This window comes from Melospiza melodia, chromosome 2, assembly GCF_035770615.1.
Source record: "Melospiza melodia melodia isolate bMelMel2 chromosome 2, bMelMel2.pri, whole genome shotgun sequence".
Lineage (NCBI taxonomy): Eukaryota > Metazoa > Chordata > Aves > Passeriformes > Passerellidae > Melospiza > Melospiza melodia.
The window spans coordinates 27,249,594-27,271,207 of NC_086195.1; the positions used below are offsets into that span (position 1 = coordinate 27,249,594).

At 41.0% G+C, this 21,614-nt stretch overlaps 1 protein-coding gene across 8 annotated transcripts in view; it reads left to right on the plus strand.

The window, feature by feature from the left end:
- Positions 1 to 21,614, plus strand: part of BBX (BBX high mobility group box domain containing) — a 139,913-nt gene that overhangs the window by 25,878 nt on the left and 92,421 nt on the right. Inside the window, exon 1 of one of the 8 annotated variants that reach the window (XM_063148185.1) lies at positions 7,698 to 7,737. The exons of the other annotated variants lie outside the window; for them this stretch is intronic. The gene's annotated coding sequence lies outside the window, so the exon portion shown is untranslated. Of the gene's footprint in view, positions 1 to 7,697; positions 7,738 to 21,614 lie in introns of those variants that run through there. 8 annotated transcript variants of the gene reach the window in all.

A 21,614-nucleotide genomic window follows, 5' to 3' on the forward strand; every position in this document is an offset into this window, starting at 1 on the left:
ATCTTAAACCTTTTCTTCCTGTCAAAGTTAAAAACAAGAAAAAAAACCAAACCAAAGTGCTTGTGTATGTTAATGCTCTTACTGTGTTGTATTTATACGGGCAGCTATCTAACATGTAGATTGGAATCTGTGTTCCTTGCATCCATGCTGGAGTGGCAGGAAGAGACCCACCCTCTTCTATGGTGTTCCACACATGTATTTTAGACTTCAGTGCAAGCATCCTGTATGATTTTTCTTGATGAAGAGATCTGCTGTATTTCTATGTGCAATATCACTTTGCATACTTCATTAACTTCTGGTGAGTGAAGCTAGAATATAGAAAAATAAATTGGTTTGGGGAATTTTTTTAGGGGGGAGTTGAATTTTTGAAGTAAAATACAAATTTTTACCTTTGGTAATCTGTTTTGTATTGTCTTAAAGTGAAGTGTTGTGTAGTAAAAACTTCTTTAAACCCTGAATCCCACACAAACACTGTGGAGAAAACCGTGGACCAGAGGATAAAGTAACACCTTTTTTTTAATTGAATGAGAATAAATTTCTCATTTAGTTTTAGATGGTATACGGACAAAACGTAGAGAAGCTTTTAGAGGAGACCATGTAATAGTCACTGATTCACATCTGGCTTTGGTGTCAGGTTGTTAGACAAGAGCTGATATCTTCACAAGGGCTGTTACAGCAGATATTTTGCTCTGGTGTAAGAAACAATGAGCAGCAGAAATTCCTAGGGATAGTTGAAAATTTTTCTTTTTTTGCTGGATTTTCATGTTGGCTACTGTATTTATATGGTACATTCATGCTGGCATAACCCCCCCTTCCCCATGTTTCCAGGGAGGAGTCCTCTGTCCTCGCTCACAGCTGTGGTGGCCTTGACTGGGGCCAGCCACCCTCCTGCAGCCCTGCTTCCCAGGGATGGCTGTGCCAGGCCAGCTGTTTCCAACACCACCATCCCTGTGTGCTGATGTACCCCTGCAGGCACCCTGGGGCAGGGTGGGCTCTTTCTGCCAGAGGGCAGGGGAGGCTGTGGGGATGGGAGAGCAGCTGGAGGTTAAAGCAGCATAAGGACAGCTAAAGGTCAGGCAGGGTTTGCTCTTAAGTAAAACTGAATGAAAATTATTTCCCTGCTGCTTTTGCTGCCCTGCTCACTTTTCCAGCAAGTGTGTTTATGGAGGAAAATATAACCTGAATATGCCAGGAATGGGATGGCAACCCACCTGCAGGGACCTGACCTCTCCTCCGTGCTTGCTCCCTCTCACTCAGTGCTGCCACAGAGACTGATCTCATCTCCTGCCGTGGCTGGCACAGCTGCCAGCTGTCCACAGATGCAGACAAAATATATTTCTTTAAGTCACTTCCCTGTTTTCTGAATCTTGCCCACTGTGTTCTCCAACTTCTTCCAGTGCCTACAGAGGTCTGTCAGGTTTTTGGGCCTTAAATGTAAAAGGAAATCAAAAGGTCACAGAACATCCCCAAACTAAGCTAAAATTCAGAATTCTGGCAGAAGTGACACTAGTGGGATCAAGCTCCAAAAATCTGAGCTGTAGTTCTGGTGTTCAAGTTTCACATGGCACTTGATCACTGTCTTAATATACAAATGGGTGCCCAGCTTGGGCTTTCTAATGTGCAAGCTAATACTGAAACCTGAAGAAAATTGCAAATATGTCCTGAAAGCAGAACTCAAGCTTTTGTAAGGGTTTTTCAGCATTTCATTAAAATAAGTTAAATTCCAAAGATTGATTTTTATACATATTAGGATTTGAATTCAGTGAAATACTTAGTGAATAATATGTGAAACTGGAGGGAGTGTGGGGCTTTTTTTCCCCTGCAGAAAAGATGACAAGATTTGGCCCAAATACTGGAGGATTCTGTAAAAAACAATTATGCACACTCTAAAGGAAATTTCAAATAAATAGTTGTGCGTAGTGGCTGTTTCTGATTGGGCTTGATGTTTTACCACAATTAGTTTTCCATTTAGGAGGGAGGATAGGAACTATAAAACTTGATGTAAATTAGCAGAGTGAAATAGTTTTCTTTTCAACTGCTCTGAGTCTTTGCATACCTCTTTTAAGCTTTAGGAAATGTTTAGAAAATTTTGCAGCAGTACATCTAAGAAGAAAACTGGGTTGTTTTGGAAATCAGAAGTGTATATCCTAATAAATTGTTTCTGATAGAACTAGAAAATAGAGAAGATTATACTAATGGAAGTTTCTTTTTGAAACTTGGGATTGCATTTTAACCTCATGGAGAACAGCTGTCATTATTCTTCAAGTCAAAACTAGACAACCCTCCTAATTTTAAGAAATTTGGGTACTGGTGATGTGTTGGTGGTTTTTTGCTGCAAGTAATATGTGAATTTACATTGTGAGAAGTAAACTTCTGCATCTGTAAATTTGCCGGTAACTTGTTCTCATAATTCTAAAAAGGGGGCAACAGTAATAGGATTTTATTCTGCCACATTGTATGTAGTATCTGAGTACCTTCCACCTATAGCTGAGGAGACCTGGGATTTAACTTCTCAGGATAACAGTGTGGGGGAGGGATAAGAAGAGACAGCATGCTGCTTGTTGGGAGGATTTTTGGCTTGGGTATTTTGTGCATTATTTAGGTATGATGTTTGTACCTGAAGTTTTTCTGACATTTGAGATATGTGGGTGTGGGCAGTAGGTAACAGGGCAGTGGCTTTCTATGATGGAAATGTGCTGTTAATGTACTGCATAGCTCAGAAAGCACCACCGTGTACCTGTGCATATTGAAAATATTGGATACAACTTCTAAGAAGTGCTGAGATCCAGGAATCATAAAAATGGTGATTCTGCTATTTCTGAATACACAGATTGTCAAAGTTTTCTGGAATGTTTTATCAATGTGTCTGTTTAGTGTTATGTTAATTGTGTGGTATTGCAGTGTTATATAAACATTGGATTGGGAGATTGCATCTGTTTTGAGGTGAATAGTGACTTTGTTTAAATCTAGTAATTAAAATTGTATCTCTTCATGGAATTGGAATAAAATGTGGAGCTTCAGTGGAGATGCTACTTTATTAGTATTGCTGCAATATTTGCTATGTACATGTGAGCACAGTTCAGATCTGAATTTTACTGGAGGTGGGCGTACAATAGTAGACTGAAATTGCAGATTTAATTGGAGAATTGTTTGGATGTCTTCACTGATAGTCACTTCCAGGTTAAGCTGGAGTGTATTAAGTATACTCTCAAGATATATGTTTGTTTCATTAATTTCGTTGTTTGCTGCTCGCAATGCAGGTGTGAGCTGCTGTATTTCCTTGCTGTATAGCAGGGGAAAGCCTTCACCCAGGCAAGATTAATCAGTGTTACTTTTTCTATCTTCTTTGACCAAATCTTCTCCATCCTGGTCACTTACTAAGTGATTTTATTGCTCAAAAAGTACCCAAGCAACAAGCCAGGAGAAGTCGTCATGTCAAGACAAGATAGATAAACTGATGGAGTGACTTAAATATATGATCAAACTACCCCTGGCTTGGGTTGTTTTAAATAAATCTGGAGACAGGTTGGTGCCTGATCTCCACCTGTCATTAATGTAGGGAATGAGAGGTGAAAATCGTCACATAGAAATTTATTTTGACAGCTGTAATTTAAGCAATACAAAACATCAAGTTGGTTTTAAAGCTGTAACTGCTTGACTTGAAGGTGCTTGGACTTTTAAGTGTGTTCATACCCGCACATTTAGTGCTTGCTACTTCCTTTCTTATGCCTCCTTGTGAGGTAGATTTTTATCTAGTAGCTAAAGGATGGTCCCATTTGACCATTTTCAAGCTTTAAAAAAATGTGAATCTCCCTCAAGAAAAAAGCTGACACAATTTAGTGGGTTTTCATCTTTTCCAAAATTATTTTAAAGACATTAAAACATTGTCCTGTAGATATATGGATGCCTGAAAGAATGAATGTAAGCCTACCAACAGACTCATCTTCTTAGTTTCTTTGGCAGACCTGTAGGAAGTAATGAGTGCAGTGTTAAAACCTTCTCATGTGCTGCTGTGTCTGTAGTGCAGTGGGAGACCTATGGACAGGGTAATAACACCAGTCAGCAAAGATAATGACAGAAGTCTAACTGTTTGGTACTGTTAAGCACAAACTGTTTTGCTTTGGAAACAATGGTGGCATAACATGATTTTTAACAGTCCTGGCTGTGAAATCATACTGTAATGGTAAACTTTGATTTTAAAATGTACTTGTTCTTTTCTTGACCTCAGTCAAGGAGACTTAGAGACAAATGAGCAGAGAGTAATTACTCGAAGTACAAGCAGATGCTACTCTTGTTTCTCAAGGAAATTTCTTGCATAGAAAGGCAGGGTTAAAGAAATGGAGCCTTTTGTACTGAAAACAATGCAATACTTTAGCCCGTTTTTCCAGCTTTTTCTTTGTATGACCTGTCATCTTAAGGATGAAGTGCCTTTAATAATAAAAGACTGAAGTGGGCTGGTAGAGGAGGGTCTTTCAGAATAGTTTAAAGTCATGTGCAAAATAAATAATAGCAGGTTACTTAATAAGATGTGAGAAAGTTTTATTTTGTTACCAAGTAAAGATAGACTGAATATGTACCTTAGTTTTTAAAGATATGCCTTAAGTGATCTGTTAGTTAACCTCATAACAATGGTCAATTATATTTATTTGCTACTAGAAGTACTTCTTTTACGGGGAAAAGAAAGATGCTTCTGTTGCTTTTGAGTTTGCTGAAATAAATCGTCCTTGTCTGTCATGTCAGGAGTGCCAGAGACTGCTCGTCTGTATCTAGTGAAATACTCTCAGGTGTACCTGTGTACCTGAAGTGAAAAAGTACAGGGGAGGAAGGAGGCTGTACTGTACACTGTAGCAACACTTACCTGACCAGTGTTGGTGAGGACTAAGAAGTGCCCTTTCAAAACTAAGTATCAAATTGAGAAGCAGAGGGAAAACAGCGCTCATTGCTGTAGCATCTCTTCTGTACAGCAGGTAGGAAACAGCTTCTCTGAAATACACAGAATAACCCTGAGATTGGTGGTGGGATTGTGAGCTCGTTTATCTCAAGTGTTCTGGACTCTCAGTGCTGTGAGTAATGCGGTACAATTGTTGGTTTTGATTTGAAGAGAAGCCCAGGTATTCATGTAACAATAATTGTATCAGAAAATACAGATACTTTGGGAATATCTTTACTGTTTCTCTTGTTTACTATTAAGAGCTCTTACCTGTATTTTCAACGTGTCTACAGTTGGTCCACATACCACCACAGCATAATATTCCATGCAGGTTTTGTGGTTTCTTGGCTTAAATGCTCATTAAATCTGTTTGGCTGTGTGTGTAAGTCACATTTGCAGTTTTGATACAGTTCTGGCTTCTGATGTATATTTCCTTAGTAAGGAAGCACCTGTATATCTCTCCAGTGCTAGTAGTTTCCCCCAAAAAGAATCATTAAGTGCTCATGGGGAGTAAAACTAGTGTCTCAGTTTATGATTGAAAAGGGTTAAAGCTGCCAAACTACAGGGACACTAGTGCAGAAATGGCAATAGGATGTGGTGTGTTGCTGCTTATCTGCTGGCTAGCCCAGGCTGCATGCTGAGATTGAGGCTGCCTTCAGTCTCCTTTTGCTGTTGTGATGTTGCTGCAGCACCTGAAGGTCCCGCTGCAGTGAGGCTTTGCATCCGCTCGGTCGGAGCTGACTGCTCCATCGCGGGAGCTGGAGATGGGGATGTGTGTCTGCATCAGTGACCTTCAGCTTACAGCATGAGGATTCAGTGCAACTGCAGTCACCACAGGCAGGCTGGGAACTGGGAAGCCTTGGGACAAAGGCACGGGTCCTGTCTGTCCACTCCTGGAAATGAAGGCCACAGGCTTTGGAGGGAGGCCAGGAGAGAGGTGTGATTGTGCTTCTAGCTCAGTATGGATTTGTCTACAAACTGAGTATGGGACATACTTTGAAACAGTGTCAAAAAGTGAACAAGCCTCAGTGAATTTAAAAGGAGTCATTAAATACTTTCTTAGAAGTTGTTGAGTTTCATAATCTGGAATGGAATCTTCCAAATGGGAGTTAGACATGCTACAGGTTCCTGAGAGAAAATATATGAAAGAAGTGGTAAAAATAAAATTGGTTGGCCATCTTGCCTCTGTTTTCCTGTCAGTATAATGTATTATATAATATATAATGTATTATAATCCCATCAGATGTGATTTTTGAAAGTGTAAGAACTTCACTTAAACTGATTTACTGTTTCATTTTGGCCCTGTATCTGCTCTGTACCTACCAGTCCAAAGCACCCTGCATCTTGCCATATAGAGCTAATGGGGCAAAACATTGAGACCTGAAAGAGGGCAAGACAAGTAAAAACCATGCAGTGTCCCTACTTAGCTCCACAGTCTCATTTAGAAAAGCCCTAAATGCATGGGGATTCTCTCCTTTTGGCTGAGAGGAATAGATCAGTTCCTAGCCGTGCGAGTGTTACAAACATCCACTGCCTTGTTGTTTCCTGTTACGAATTTTAATTATTACTTTGAAACATTTGCTGATGGCTCTCACGGTAGTCAGTCCACCCTCCCTTGTGTTTTTGTTTTTTTTTTTTTTTTTTTGCTTTTGTTTTCCAAGCTCACGTTTATTTAGATCGCTGTATATCACTGTTTTCTGTGGGGATTTTGTAACGCTGCCCTAATGACCCAAACCAGGCTTACTGCTGAGGAGTGTGGGGGTCAGGCAGGCAGCAGAAGCAGCCCGGCTCTGGCGCAGGCAGGACGGCAGCACCAGCCTTCCCGGGGTTGCCAGCTCCCGCAGGGAGCGAGCTGCCGTGGGCTGCCTTCCCGTGGGAACCGGAGCCCCGTGGAGGCAGAGAGAGCTCTGCAAGGGTGGGAGATGCTGTTGTCGAGGTTAAGCCCTGCTTGGAGTCAGTTTGAGTTTTAGAATGAAAAGCCTCTCAGTTCTTGAAGCTGTTTTCCTAAAGAATCCCTCCGCTTTTCTTTTAAACTTCATCAGAATTAGTTATTTACGCGCTAGACGCGGCAGTTCAGTCTTTCAGAAGATGCCGTAATCTGTTGCTTTTAGCACGCCGGAGGAGTTCCCGCAGTTGCAGAGCAGGGGCGTTGAGTCCGTCCCGCAGGACGTGCCCTTTCAAACCGGCTCACGCGTGGTAGCGGGCTCGGCGCCCACGGCAGCCCTCACCCGGCCCGGGGCCAGCAGGGAGGCATCCGGGGCGAGCAGGGAAGCGTCCTGGGCCTCTGCGGGGCGGGGGCTGTGGGGCAGCAGGGCGGGCGGGGTGTGGGGGCCGCTTGCGCAGGGCCGGTACCCGCGCGGCGAGTGCGCTGCGCGGGGCTGCCGCGGGCCTGCGCCCCTGGCCAGGGGGTGCTGGCGTCCGTGTCAGCCCCGGCGCTGGTATTTCAGTAATGCGGTGCTGCTTGGTCATACTGCCAAAGCCAAGCTATAAGCAGCGAGTCTTTGCTCCACTTTTCCTCGCTCCGTGCCTCCGCTCCGCCCCGTCCGTGCTCCCCGCGCTGCTGAGATCAGCTTCCTGCTTTTCGTTTCCCTCGGAACAGCGCTGTTACTCCTCCCCCGAAAGAGTTATTTTCATCGGGCTGGAGTTAGCGTCTGAGTGTGGCTGCGGGCTCTGTTTGTGACAGGCGATCGCCGGGCTGCAGGAGCGGTGTCGCGGTGGTCGCGGTGTGCTGCCGAGCGCAGGGCAGCGGGCACGATGGCAGAGCGCTGCGCCGCTGTGCCAGCCCTGTGAGCGGGACGGCGCAGGAGGTGAGTGAGTGCCGCTCCTGCCTCGCCTGGGCACGGGCGGCTCTTGGAGCAGGAACCAAAAGTCACAACCTAGCCCGGGTCAACAACAAGAGACGAGCAATTATGTTGTTACCGTCTCCGTTTAGATGGTTTTACTCCTACTAATGCTGTAATGGAGTATACTCAGGAAATGATGTATTCTGCTGTAGCAAAGATCTGTAGTCAATAACAGTTCATAGTTTGTAAGTATCTGGTTTTTCTCATTGAAAAGTATGAATAGGTATGACACAAATACAGCCATAAAGGAGAGATGATAAAGGTAAAGTTTACTCTAAACAACTTAAAAAACCCACTTACATTATTTCAGAACTTCTGGAGGGATTGAGTAATGCAAGAGAAGAGACTTAACAGTGGTTTAGTAATAACTGTGGATCTAGAACAGTGTGATGTATTTGAGGGAGTGATGTGATGTTATAATATGGAAATAAAATTATAGACACGAAAAGCAAAAAAGAAAAAATGCTTTTTACAGTTGCCAAGCACCTTCAGAAAGGAAGCCAGGTTGGTTTAGAGAAAAGTGTTTGTAATGATCTCAGATGCAGCAGATGGGCAATTTCTACGGAAAGGTAACTTCTTACGTTGTTGCATTGGATTTTTAAAATTATTTTTCTTTACAGAATGGAGAGTGTAAATATCACAGGATAATTAATTAATTTTCAGCTTTTCAAACAGATGAGCATCATTCTCTGTATTCCTCCAAATGTAAGTTCTAAAATTGCTAATTGTAACTGGTAGTAGGTTAGACAAATACTTTGTGTTGTCACATTCTGCTTTTGCTGTGTTTTTTTTGGTTTTTTGTTTTTTTTTTGGTTTTTTTTTTTTTTTTTTTTTTTTTACTGCTGCCTGTTAACAGTCAGATTAATGGGACAACTTTGTTTGCTGTGGCCATGATGCTCTGAGTGATTTCGCAGAGGACTCCTCATGGGAAGCCACTCAAACACACAGCTGTGGTGGGCCAGCCTGGTGCTGGGTGATGCCACCACAGCTACAGGGCACTGTCTCAAGGTCTGCCCTGCTCCCCAGATGACAGGGGACAGCAGTAAGAAATCAAAGATCTTGATCAGGATCATCTGGGGCCTAACCAGAATTGCTTGTGCTCATGATCCAGACAAGGGTGTGTGATTTGAGTAGCTGTTTTCTGTTCTGAGAAGTTTAATTTATTGATTGTTCTATAAAATGAAAGACATGGAACCCTTTATTAGATCTTCCAGTGAAGTTCTCCTGTAGCCTTGCTGAAAGTCATTCTGGAGAAGCATGTGTTGTAAAGTTTGGTGCATTGTGTTAAAAAACGAGAGAGGTACAGTAAATTAGAAATTGGGGGTTGATTTCTGGTAATATTATTGGTGATGACTGACTTGCCATTTTTCTTTGGTGGAAGTTTGCTCTGCTTCTTACCAGCAGCCTTATACTTTAAGGGGTCTTTCAAGAAGGCTGGAGAGAGACTTTTTACAAGGTGATAGAACAAGGGAGCATGGCCTTAAGCTAAAGAAGGTAGGTTTGGACTAGATATTAGGAAGAAATTTTTCACTGTGAGGGTGGTGAGGCGCTGGCACAGGTTGCCCTGAGATGTTGACCTGTCCCTGGAGGTGTTCAAGAGCAGGTGGAATGGAGCTCTTAGGAACACCTTCAACTAGAGGGTATCCCTGCCTGTGGCAGAGGGGTTGGAGCCAGATGATCTTCAAGGTCCCTTCCAGCCCCAGTGGTTCTGTGATTGTATGCTTCTGTGATCTGCAAGTTTCAGGGCAAGTAGAAGTCATAAGGGTGTTGTATTACTGGCTCACACTGACTGCTTGCAGTTGAACAGCTTTGTAGGTAAAGGTGTAAGGCCAAAATGAAAGCAACAAATCACTTTTATAGCCTAGTCTGTGACTTCCACTTGAGTATTGGTGGAGGAGTATTGTATAGGAAGTAATAATAAAATTTCCAGTCATGTGTGGCCTTGCATCTTTTATATTTGTTTTCATGTGCTGTGTATACTGCACCACATGGTTTTGCCTCTATGCAATCTCTAAATTCATTGCTGCTAAATCTACTACTTGGTTTAGACTTGTGCTCAAGAAATTAACCCTGTGTTACGTCATTACTCTGAGGGATAAAATAGTAGCTAAAGACATTTTATGTGCTGTGCACATTTTATCAGTGTGTTAAAAAGACAACACAAGTGCATTTGTTTCAGTGTGTTGAATCTAAAGATAATTCTACATGCTAATGTCTTAACAAGAAATGTGTCATAAATGTGCTTATGCTGTAGATTTCCATTTCCATCGTGGGTCCAAGTATCAACCCTTACTTGCCAAAGTTACTGCCTTTTTACTTGCATTCTGCCAGTAAAGAAGCTCTGTAGCACTGGGTACCTCATCATAATGTGAAGCATCAAGCACAACAGCTATTGGACCTTTTTGCTGTTTTATTTAGTTTGTACCTATTTTCAGCATCTCAGTTATAATTGATAGGAGGCTGCTGTAAAAAATCCAACCTGTATCAATTAAGGGCTCCTACCAGTGGCTCTACATTTGGTTCTTAAAACTGATTTTCCTGCTTCAGACAGCTAGAGTCAAAGCATTTGCTGCTTCTCTGTCGTACTTTGGCAACCTAGTTTTCTCTTAGCTTGTAGAAATTGGTTAATGTATTTTGGAATCCATCAAAGGGGGATAAGAAGTTGTGTCTTAAAGCCGGATACTTCCTCATTGGAGAGGTCACAAGGGTACTAATAAGTGCTCTGTATTTGTAGGCATGAAGAGTGAAGGGAATGGCTCCCAGAGTATTTTTTTTTCACCTTCAGCATGTGTAATGTTGACCACCATCTTCATCGTAGATAGAAGGTACAGCTCCCTGACAAAGAAGTGGAATAAGAACACATTTAACAGAAGTAGTAGTGGGTCAACATATTTAAATGACAGGACTATTACTGAAAGGAAGTCCTTGCATCTTGGGGCCATGCTAGTGTTTTTGTTGTATAATGAACTGGACTGGAGGAATGGTCATAGCTAAAATTAATGGTTTTTATTAGCTTAACTCTTTCTACCTAAAGATAGAACTGACCACTACTTGGTAGATCAGCTAATGTGTTGTGAATCCGATTTAAGAACTGAACAGTTCTGTTGCCCCCTAAAAAGGGGTCCAGGAGTGCATAGTAGAAAAGCAGCACAGGGGACACGACTCATTTTGGTTTCAGAGCTGGCCTATACTTGCTGCTTGTCAAGCTAGAGCCTTAAGGGCAGGCTAAGTAAAGTGCAAGAGGAGGAGGATATATCTCCAGAAATAGAGCACTACTGTGTATTTCTTCTACAAGGGACTTATATGTATCTTCTAAACATGATTTTGCAGTCTGGATAGTTTCCAGAGCAGATAGCATCAGTTAGTTAATGATGCTGAAGATAACATGTCTTAATTGTGATGCTGTTTTTATCTTTCTCCTGTGATCCTTTCTGAAGTTGATGGTGTAATGTGTTAATTTCATCAGTTACTCTTGAGATTTTCAGTAGTGGTGAACTACCTGAAGAGAGCAGATCCTCAAGTGGCCTGTAAAAAATGTACATTTCTCTGGCTGATATTCTAATATTTTTTTGTTTGTTTTTTAAGTGGCAGGGTGGTATTAGTTGCTCAGACATTATTTGTGGCATACAGGAAGTTTTTGTTAGTAGCTTTCCAGCTTTTGTCATGTTTTGGGTGCTGGCAAAACCAACAACAGGTATTCAGCATGCATTCACTGTGTTTTGGCGAGGGAAGTTGAATGTTATATCCCAAGGGAAAGTTCCTGTTCTGAGATTTGCTAGTGTATACTCATGCATTTTGTTTGGGGTCTTGTTACTTTCTGTGAGACTTCATGCAAGCACAGAAATCCATGATAGTGGATTTTGACAAGGGATAAAAGGATGAATACTTACTTTGCTTGGAAATTCCTCAGATGGTAGAGTTTAGAGTTGAAAATGTTGTCTCTACTCCTTCCCTTGTCCTATGAAAGTAAACTGAAAGCCTTAGAAAAATGTGGCATATTGAGTGTTCAGATTTTGAAGTAATATTTTAGGGTACCTTAAGCTCAAAAATTATACTGTTAATTTAAAACTTTATACAAACCAAAAATTATAATTGTGGGAAAGTAACAAGTGGAATGATACTTTTAGGATGAGAAAGAAAACTTACTTTAATACTTTAAAATCCCTGTCAAGCTTGCACAGCTTTTATAAAGCCAAAAGGACTGAAACAATGACCTAGAAATGCAAACACAACAAAAAATTATAAAATTGGCTACTTGGTTTGATTGTGTCTTTCAGAGGGAAAAATAATATTCTCACTTTTTGTTGTGAGTAAAGAGTATTAAAAGTAAACCACAAAAATAATGCTTTCTTTGGTAGCCAAGTTATGGCACAATACAAGGGACCTCAAATGCTCAAGAATTGATGCAGCTGGGCCATCGTCTGTAAGCACACAGCTTGTGTGCACTTTGAGGGGCACTGCCCCAGCTGCAGCACCTTCTCACAGAGCTGTGCCCCCCTCCTCATGGACGAGGTGTACCAGCAGCAGCCTGGACCCTTCTCCTTGGCCTTCTGTGCGGGACCATCCGGGAGAGGCTCGCTGGGAGGCACAGCAGTGCTGGGGCCGTGTCTGCTGTGGGACAGTCCTCCCTGCTGGCCAGCTAGCCTGAGGTGAAACCATGGCGGCATCTGAGATGCTTTAGAAGTGAAACTTGAGTGTGGAAGGGCATGGCTTTTTTAATAATGCTTGCAGATTGCTTCTTTTCTCAAAAGCAGCCACAGAAGGTGCTTCCAGAAAAACCTGTGCATTTCACCTGAAGATGAGCAGGATCTGTTGCAGGGAGAAGTTACTCAAAACGTGTCCACCCCTTTTTATCTGTTAGCTCACTACTGCACAGTAAAGTGCTTTTTATGATATCAGGAGGTTAAAATACTTTCAAATTAAGGGGATATCTTTATGCAGATATTCAAACAAAATATTTTTCTCAAACTAATTTAAAAATTAAACTGTCTGTAGAAATGAAAATAATTTGAGTTTTCCTGTTCCCTGCTAGCTACAGGAATATATAAGGGTGTTTTAAATTTAAAATTGTACTAATGTAGCTGTGACTGTTGCATACTTAACTAAATAACTTTATTTTTGTAAATAATGCTGCCCCTCAAAACTTGTTAATGTATGGAGTAACTTGGAAATAGCAATCAGGTGTGTATACACCTGGAAGTTTTTTGGGTAAAAATGCAGGCAAATTCCACATGGGCCCATTGTGCATGGAGAAAATATCAGTAGACAGAATTTGGTGCAGCTCACTCAAGAAGCAGGTTCTTGCTAGTCAGGAGCAGCAAAGTGTTACTAGATTTCAGGTATTTCTTTCTCCCTTCAAGGCTCCAGTAAGGCAGGCAGCTAGCCAGGCCCCATTTGCAAAAAACCTTGGTAAATTTGAACAACACTGCTGAGGCCTTCCCATCTGTAGCGGGGCTCATGGTTTATTCAAAATGATCACAGGAATAGGACTCTGATAGAGGTTTTCTGAATTGGATGCTGGGCTTTCACTGAATGTCTGACTGCAGTCCCTGCTCTGTGAATTCTGTATCTGCACCTGGAGATGTTTGCTGCAGGTACTGACATCTGCTTTCTGGTGGACCTCTAGTGAGACAAGGAATCCACATTGATGTGTTGAAGTGGTGGTTAGGCAGAGGAAAAATAGGTACTTTCCTGGTGAGCTTTCATAAGAAGTGAATATACGCTAAATATTTCATCAATTTACACTGTTGCTTGTGACTACATTTTCTGCAGTATGAGTTGACAAATGCACATAAAAGCAGATAAATCCTTTGCTCTTGGCAGTTCTAAGAGGTATTTCAGCTTGTCCTGCAGGTCCTTAGAGAAAGACATCTTCAGTTGACTGATAACTCTTTAACACATTTCTGCTGAGTAATTAAGGTGCAAATAGAGGCTGTAGAGATGCTTAGGCTTCAGTCAGTAGTGTGTTTGTTTTAAGATGGTCAGCCTCCTTGGTTTATACCTAGGAAAAAATAATTCTTAAACATGGTGCCATCCCTTGAAGATGTTTAAGGAGCATAATATGCTCACTTTGTCCTGGTGGGGAGCAAGGGGGCAGGCAGCTACCCAGCTAACCAAAGTTCCCAGGTAGTCTGTGTGTGGTAAGACCTCTAGAAAAGGCATATTATGGCTGTCTTTTGGGGTGGTGGAAGCCTGGTCAATATTGTAAACCATTTATCAAAAGGAAGTATGCCAAAGTCTGTATTTGCAGCCCTAACAAAGTGCATGTTTTGTACAAAGTACCATGCTTTGGCTGCTCTGTATATGAAGAAGTTGTAAAAGGTTCAGAAGGAGCTTCCCATTTTAATGTTAATGCACAGATTGGGGGGCTTAAAGAGTAGCTGTGGTATTTTGCAATTTCTTGTATTTCCAAGTCTGCCAGTAATTTTCTTTTCTGCACATCACCTTTGCAAAACAGGCCTACTGTTTGGTGTTCACGTTTATCTTGCATGTACCTGCAAAAAAGTGTGTACACATACCTACACTTGTGAGCACTTAGGTATGAATATGTATATCACAGAAAAAGTATGTGCATCTTGGCTGTGGTAACAGGACAAAATGAGCTTTGGTGGCTATTCCTGATCCCTATTTACTCTTGCAGTTTACTGAAAACATGAGACAAGACCATGAGACTTGACCTAACACAGCAGACATGAGTAGACCTCTGATACTGTCTGCAACTGATTTCATCAGTGACATTTTTTGGCATGCTGTGTTAGACCAGTAGTGAACCCACACCTTCACTGTTGTTACCAAAGAGTATCTTATTTTTAAAGTACATAGATAAAGAAGTAAACTTGAAGTGAATTAAATTTGTGACTAAGTAAAAATCCAATTGAAGTCAATGTCTTAAAAGTAGCCTTATCTGTCATATGATTCTGGCTAGTTAAAGCTAAAAAATATTGATATTACTTTTGTTGATAATACAAATTAGGCTTGTTAACCTAGAGAAATAAATCTGGGTAGTGTCTATACAAACCTATGAGTGCTGCAGAACTGTTTTCTCACTTTCAGATACCTCTGTGACTGGACTGCTGAGCAATGAGTAGCAAGCAGTAGCTCTTGGTGGTTTACTGACCTAAAAGGATAAGATATCCCCCATCTTGGAGAAATAAATATGATTTAGAGTCCGTCTTTCTGCAGGTCTTCCACACAGGGTGAATCTAACCAACACTTGTTAGACATGTAAAGCAAGGTGAAGGTTTTGCCTGCTGGGATCAGAGGTTTAATCATCACTTAGCTGCTGCTCATGCCCTCACCATTTTGAAGGAATCTTCTCTCTTTAATTCTGACATTAGGGCTTGCAAGGATAATTTTTTTTCTTTCACTTGTTTGTATAGTGTGGTACCACTGTTTTCCATCTTCAGCTGCAGATTGAAATAGGTTGGGGCTCCTTAACCATACCAGAATGATAATTTACATTTTATAGCATTTTTCAGTTGTTGTACCTGATTGATGCATAGGATTGGTGGAAAAAGCTAGGTGACACCTTTGTGACTGAGGTGATTGAGGCAGGTGGAAGCTCTGACTCACAGGAAAGTTAAGTATGAATTTAAGGAAGCCTTTTGGCTTCCTTGAAAGGTTTGGAGAACCTATGGTTCCTTATTTTGGGGGTGGGGAGGGGAAGCTGCTGCTGGGATTAAGTTGTAGGATGTTAAACCACATGGCAGGGTGTAAGGGGGCATATTATAAAATGGTGTGAAAGTTGTGTGTGATGATTAGCACTTGATGCTCATTGTATCAGATTCTTACCTCTGATCAACAGTGCAAACATCCCAAGAGAAAGTATGCAAATAGCAACTCCTAGTATGTGAAGGAAGAGTAGCACCATGTTCTTCCAGAGTCTGGCATTAGTGTGGCAGCAACAAAGATTTCCAGGAACAAAAAAAAGCATAAGACAATCCTGCCTAAGGTTTGTTTAGGTGTCTACAATTCAGTCATTCAACAGGTAACACAGATTAACACAGAGTAAAAACAATGGATCTGAGTTTGTTTTGAAACCAAGGTGGAGTTATGAAAAATCAGTGCCAGTTTTTCACTTTCTTACATAGTTGAAATGGCCATTCATTTGAAGAACGAATATTTGATGTTTTCATAAAAAATTCTACTCTTAAATTTCTGTAGCGTACCTGGCTGAAGGGGTTGTACAGAGAGCTGATAGCACATTACAAATATTTATGAAGCTTAGTAAGATTTTTATGGATGTTAATACTGTTTATCAAAGTGTTGTTTTAACTCATACTTCAGATACCTGTTTAATCTATTATGGTTCTTTATTTTGCATGTTACTAGGTAGCTGGTTCTCCTATGGCTGAGAGACCTTACCTAAGTACCCATGTGCTTTGTCCAAGCCTACACAGTGGGTTTCTGGCAGAGGAGGGATGTGGGCCAAGGAAGATCCTTTGGCTTGCCCTGCTGCTGCTGCTTAGCAGTTTAATCCGTGTCACCTGAACTAGTGCTTCCCATGGGTAGCAACTTTACTCAGAAAAGGTTAGCCCACCCCTGAAGAGGAACGGGCAGCTGCACAAGGGTTGGAAATAATACAGCCATGTCTCCTCCCAGGCATAAGGAGAGAACTTGGCTTTGGCCCTGACATGGGCTGGAGGTGGGAAACCAGCATCTAGTGTGCTCTAAGGAACGTCAACAGGGAGCATCAACAGCAAGGCTGCAAGGACCGTGCCATGGTTCAGAGACTGCACCTGCAGTGGGCTCTTGTCTATGCTTGAGTGCTTTAAGCGTAAAACACCTTGTCTTGCCCTGACAGCTGGACTAAAGCTGGTGAGGCTGCAGGAATTGTTTGTGGCCACTAGATGACTCCTTCAGCCTGCTGGTGGATAAACTCAGCTGAAAAGAAGTCTGAAGAGCTGGTGCAGGAAGGAGGGGCTGCTCTGGGTCCCGTCTGAGAGAGGTGCATCAAAATTAATGGGTTATGTATCTCCCGACTGATGGAAGTGTTAATGTGGTTTTTAGTTTGAGGTGAAGTAGTTAAGGGTAATAAAACTCTACGATCACTAATTTGGGATGTTTGTTAATTAAGTTTGCATTAATTAAGTTTCAAAACAAGGGTCCTAACTTCCATAAGGTCAGGCTGGATTCACTGAGGCAGTAAACATGTGAAGAAGCTATTTTTACACGTTGTATTACTTGTTGACTAGACTAGAAGTGACACCTGGGTTTGTGAGGAGCTCTGGCTCTTACTTTGCAAGCTTTCATGAAAAGAAAGTTCCCTGGACACTCTACCCCAACCAGCAGCAACATAATGTTGTCTTTGCTACTTCTTTGCATCTTGTAAATGGGCAAGACAAATCCTGTCAGGCTGGGAAAAATATAAACACACTCTTCTACAGTTAAGGCCTAGACCGAATTCCCACAAACTCGCTACAAATTTTGTTGCATATGTAGAGGGTCCACTCACCTTATGATGCTCAGGATTATTTAATCTTCTTGTCATTTAGAGAGAGTTGCATAAACATCTATCTGCCAGTGTCTGTAGTAAGTTTATAGTCCCTTTATCAAGGTAATTAGGTGGTGAGGTGATTCTGATGTTGCTCCATGTGTTTCCTCACACCTGTTTTTATTTCTGAGATGTAATAATGAATCACTAGTTGCCATTAAATGTGACCAGTTCCTGGTGCAAAGTATGTGCTGAACAAAACAATAGTGCCCCTGGTGGATTTTTTTTAAATTCAAAACTGTTTTTTTTAAGCTAAGACTCTCATAGCAATAAGACTTGGTCCTCATCTAGGGCTTGATCTGTGAAGGTATTATATTATTCCTTGAAGCTGTGAAGTTTGAGTGCTTCAGTGTTTGTGGTAAGCTAATTTTGTTTTTAAACTTAATGCACAGTAATTGTCATGTTTGGAAGTTTTCTTCAGCTGAAGTTTTTTCTCTCTTAAATACAGAAGACCTGTTGGTAAGTCCAAAACTTCTTCTAAATTAGCTTCCAAAAATGGAATTTTGGATTGTCTTTGCAAACCAGGGCTAGAATTTTCTTGACCCAAATCATGTTTCTTTTGAGGCTTATGTTTACCCAGTGGCATATTGGAGTTTAGTTCTTTGGATGTTTCAAAAAGACATGATATAAAAGCAGCTGTTGTATGAGATTTTTAGTTTCTTTCTATTTATGCTTGTAGGATATGTATGTAATACAGTTCTTTGTATGAATATATGCAAACATCCCTTGTCTCTTGCTTTCCAAATATGCATACCTTGACACATATGCTCAGGCATTCTTCCCTTCCTCCCCACCTTGTTTTCTGCCCCAACACCCTGTTTTTGAGATTGTGTTTAAAAGCTTTTGCAAATTTTGTACTGGTCTAAGGGGAAACTGCATAACCTGTAATTTACACTAATCATTTGTAAATAAACTATAACAGAAATGAAGAGGAGAAATATTGAAAAAAGAAACTGGGTTTTGGCATTTGCTTAAATCATTTCCATCTGTCTTGTTGCTGTGTCATTATTTTGTTACACTAAGTGTTCTGTTTAACTTGCTTTCTGAGATTTCCATGTTTTTATCTGTTTACTTAAAAGCTGTTGTTCTAAGGAGATGCCTTGTGTAGTTTAATTGAAAGGCCAAGGAGGAAGATTTAGGGGCAAGGCCAGGAGCAAAGTTACTGGCCATCTATTTAAGCTTACTTGGTTTGGGTGTGTTTAGTGCATTGGTCTCTTACGTGCTGCAAGAGAAATAAAACTGTGCTGCACCATGTTAATTCAGGCTAATAAAATGTAAAGAAAAAAATGAAAGGAAAAAATACCTAATCCTGTATTTCCCACTAGATTCTCACTCTGAAAAGTGTTTTATTGTTGGATTTATGCTTTTTCTGCTGCTGTCAGTGATGGTTGTAGATATGAATAGAAGGCAGCATGTGTAGCATGGATCAAAGTGAGGTGAATGAGCTGAATTGGAAATTTACCATGCTTGAGCTAAGCTGGCAGTGGAAATGACATGAGCGGCTTAATTTTATTTAGAGCTGTGTAAAGGGAGAGGCAGTCATGTGTGTGCATGTGTACGGCTCCTATCTCCCCCAGCCTCTGCCCTGTCCCTCTTCTCGCTCTCCGGGCCCCAAGTGACGTGCTGGGATGTACAGGTTATCAGTTCTGAGCACATCTGGCATTTCAGGAATTAGCTGGGCTGCGGCAGCAGTTGGGAGCACAAGGGATGGTGGCATATTTTATGTTCAGCTTCCTCTCTGAAGTGGCTGAGCTGAGTCAAGCAGCAGGGAAAAGGCCGAGCAAGGCACTGATGTTTCCCTGAAGACTGTTAGTGTGCTTGCCTGCCTGCCCTGTGCCCTGACTGTGATCTGGTGATGGAATAGCCAGTCTCTGATATTTCTTTGTCCCAGCCCTTAGCATAGTCAGTGTTCAGAATGGTTAATAGGCATCCTTTGTAATGTTATGTCTTGTAGAAAGACCCCAGGAAAGGAGTCCTGAGAATGGTCAGGCCAACACAGATAATGAGCATTGCATGGTGTTTATTTAGGGAAGGGAAGAAAAAAAAAGAAAACCTAAACTCAAACTCTCTCAGCATCTGAGAAATTCTGAAAGAAGAGAATTTTGTTTGAAGCCAAGTTGTACGGCAGTTCTAATTAAGCAACTTATGCATTTAGGGTTAAAAAGGAAAGTTTCAGATATTTCTTACCCATTCCTATTTTCACCTCAAATACAAGCATTTGTTATGAAGCAAGATTTAACTGGGAACTTGAAATACTGTTGAGGACCGTTTGCAGAAAGTTTGTCTTTTTCATTCATGCATTGAATTATATAACTCTAAACTGAATGTGTCTTAAAACCAGAGCTCTAAAACTTTTAATTTGTCCTGCAAAACCTCGGGATATCTTCATACCCTAACATTGAATTTTTGCAAAGGTTTATACCTGTATTACCATCATGTGAAGCACAGGGAACATTGCACTAGTGTTCTCATGAAGTTTCTGTCACCTGGAGTCTTTCCCAGCATCAGTTTTAGAAGTCAGGTTTCATTTCCTAGTGCCAATATTGACACAGTTGTGATTTGAGTTTATTTAGTGTTCACTCTGAAGAGGGTATATTCTTTGTGCATCCAGAAAATTGTTTTGTTGTGGGTGGGATTTCTATTGTACATGGGCACCAGGGTTCCCTCTAGGATTAGATTTCCTCATCCTCCCAAAGCTGCTTTGAGGAGAATGCTTTTTGTACTGCTGAGAATTGGATTTGGCGTCAAAGCCTGTTCCAGTGCATCGTGCACAGCTGCGTAGGGCACCCGATGGTGCACAAGTATTCTCCTCAGCCATGGTGACCCAACTCCTGCCACCTTCTTTACCCTTCCTAGCTCTCACAATGGGAAACTATGGAAAAAGACTGCTGAAATGCTTAAATTGCAGCTGTTAGTACTAATACCTCATTTTAGGATGATACCAGTGCTAATTTCACTGGTTTATTTGAACTCCTGAGAAATCAGTCATAATCTCAGTCTGTCTCCTTTCCAGCCTTGTATTTCCAGGTAATTTATGGCTTGTGCCAATGTATCACACTGGGTAAGATACCACATAATTTTTTGCATGTGGATTAAGGAGGGGATAAAAATCTGTATTAATTTAATAATGCTTGATTCCCTGAGTTGTGGCAGAAACTCTACATGAGGTGGTACTAGAGACATAAAAGTAACACCTCACACTGGCCAAGCCCTTCTAGGGCAGATGAAGGTTGTAGATCAAGTCTCCAAAGAGATGCACTATCTGTGTCAGAGGTTTTACAGCCTGAGATGGGCAGATCCCATCTGAAAGTGGGATGCTGATGGCAAATAGTTGAAACTTATTCTGGATTTTGGAAGTGTTGCTGTTTTTCCCTCTCAGTTGTAAAGAAGCAGGAAACCAGATATCTAATACAGGGCTACATATTTATTTGTTTTTTATAGCTCTCCCATCTAGGTGATTGATGGGCTATCTCTGTTTATCTTGTGGTATATTTCTGCATCAAGCACTTACTTTGATAGAGATCTGTAGCACTTCACTTTGAGGTAGACTACAGAGCAACATCAATAGATGTAATTGTAGAAACCTGTTAGGTGCTATTAATTACAAATTTTTTATTAAACCCTAACCTAAACCTAAAAAAGCCTAGCACCAAAAAACCAACCCCTCACCCGCAAAAAATCCCCCCAAACAGCCAACAATTGAATATGCATAATTTTGTCTATACAATGGTTTTCCAATCATCCTTGATGTTCTGCTGTTGACTATCTGCACTGCTAGAATGGGTAAAAAATACTAAATAGTGTTCTTTACGTTGTATTGTTGTTGTATTTTTCTTTTTTCACAACTGAATATTACTGCAAAGGCTTTAAAATATGGTAACAATACATTTTTATTACGTAAGAACCAACTTAATTACATTTATGCTAAGTTGGAGGCTCAAAGTGTGCTCTTATTTTGTCTAATAGACATGTATGTACACAGATCAGGCATAGTAAGGAAATCCAAGTGGAAACTTGAAGAGTTGCCTTGATGTCACCTTTCTTCTATGCAGGTGTAGGCACAAGGATTGAAACTGGGGTTTGGAGTAAGTAAGTAGTCCCATATTCAATTATTTCATTTCCTGATAAAATTTTATTTAAAACTGTCGTTTTTATTTTAAAAAGTTTAAATAATAACAAGATATTTTTGGCTTCTCTTTCCACCCCCACAAAAGCTGTTTTAGTTGAGCATTCTGATAAGGTCTGTAACTCCATGATTACATAGCATTGAGGAATGAAGGAAAATATCGTGCTGTTCAGCAAATACAGTCTACAAATACAAGTTAATGGTTAACTACATTTAAGTCTG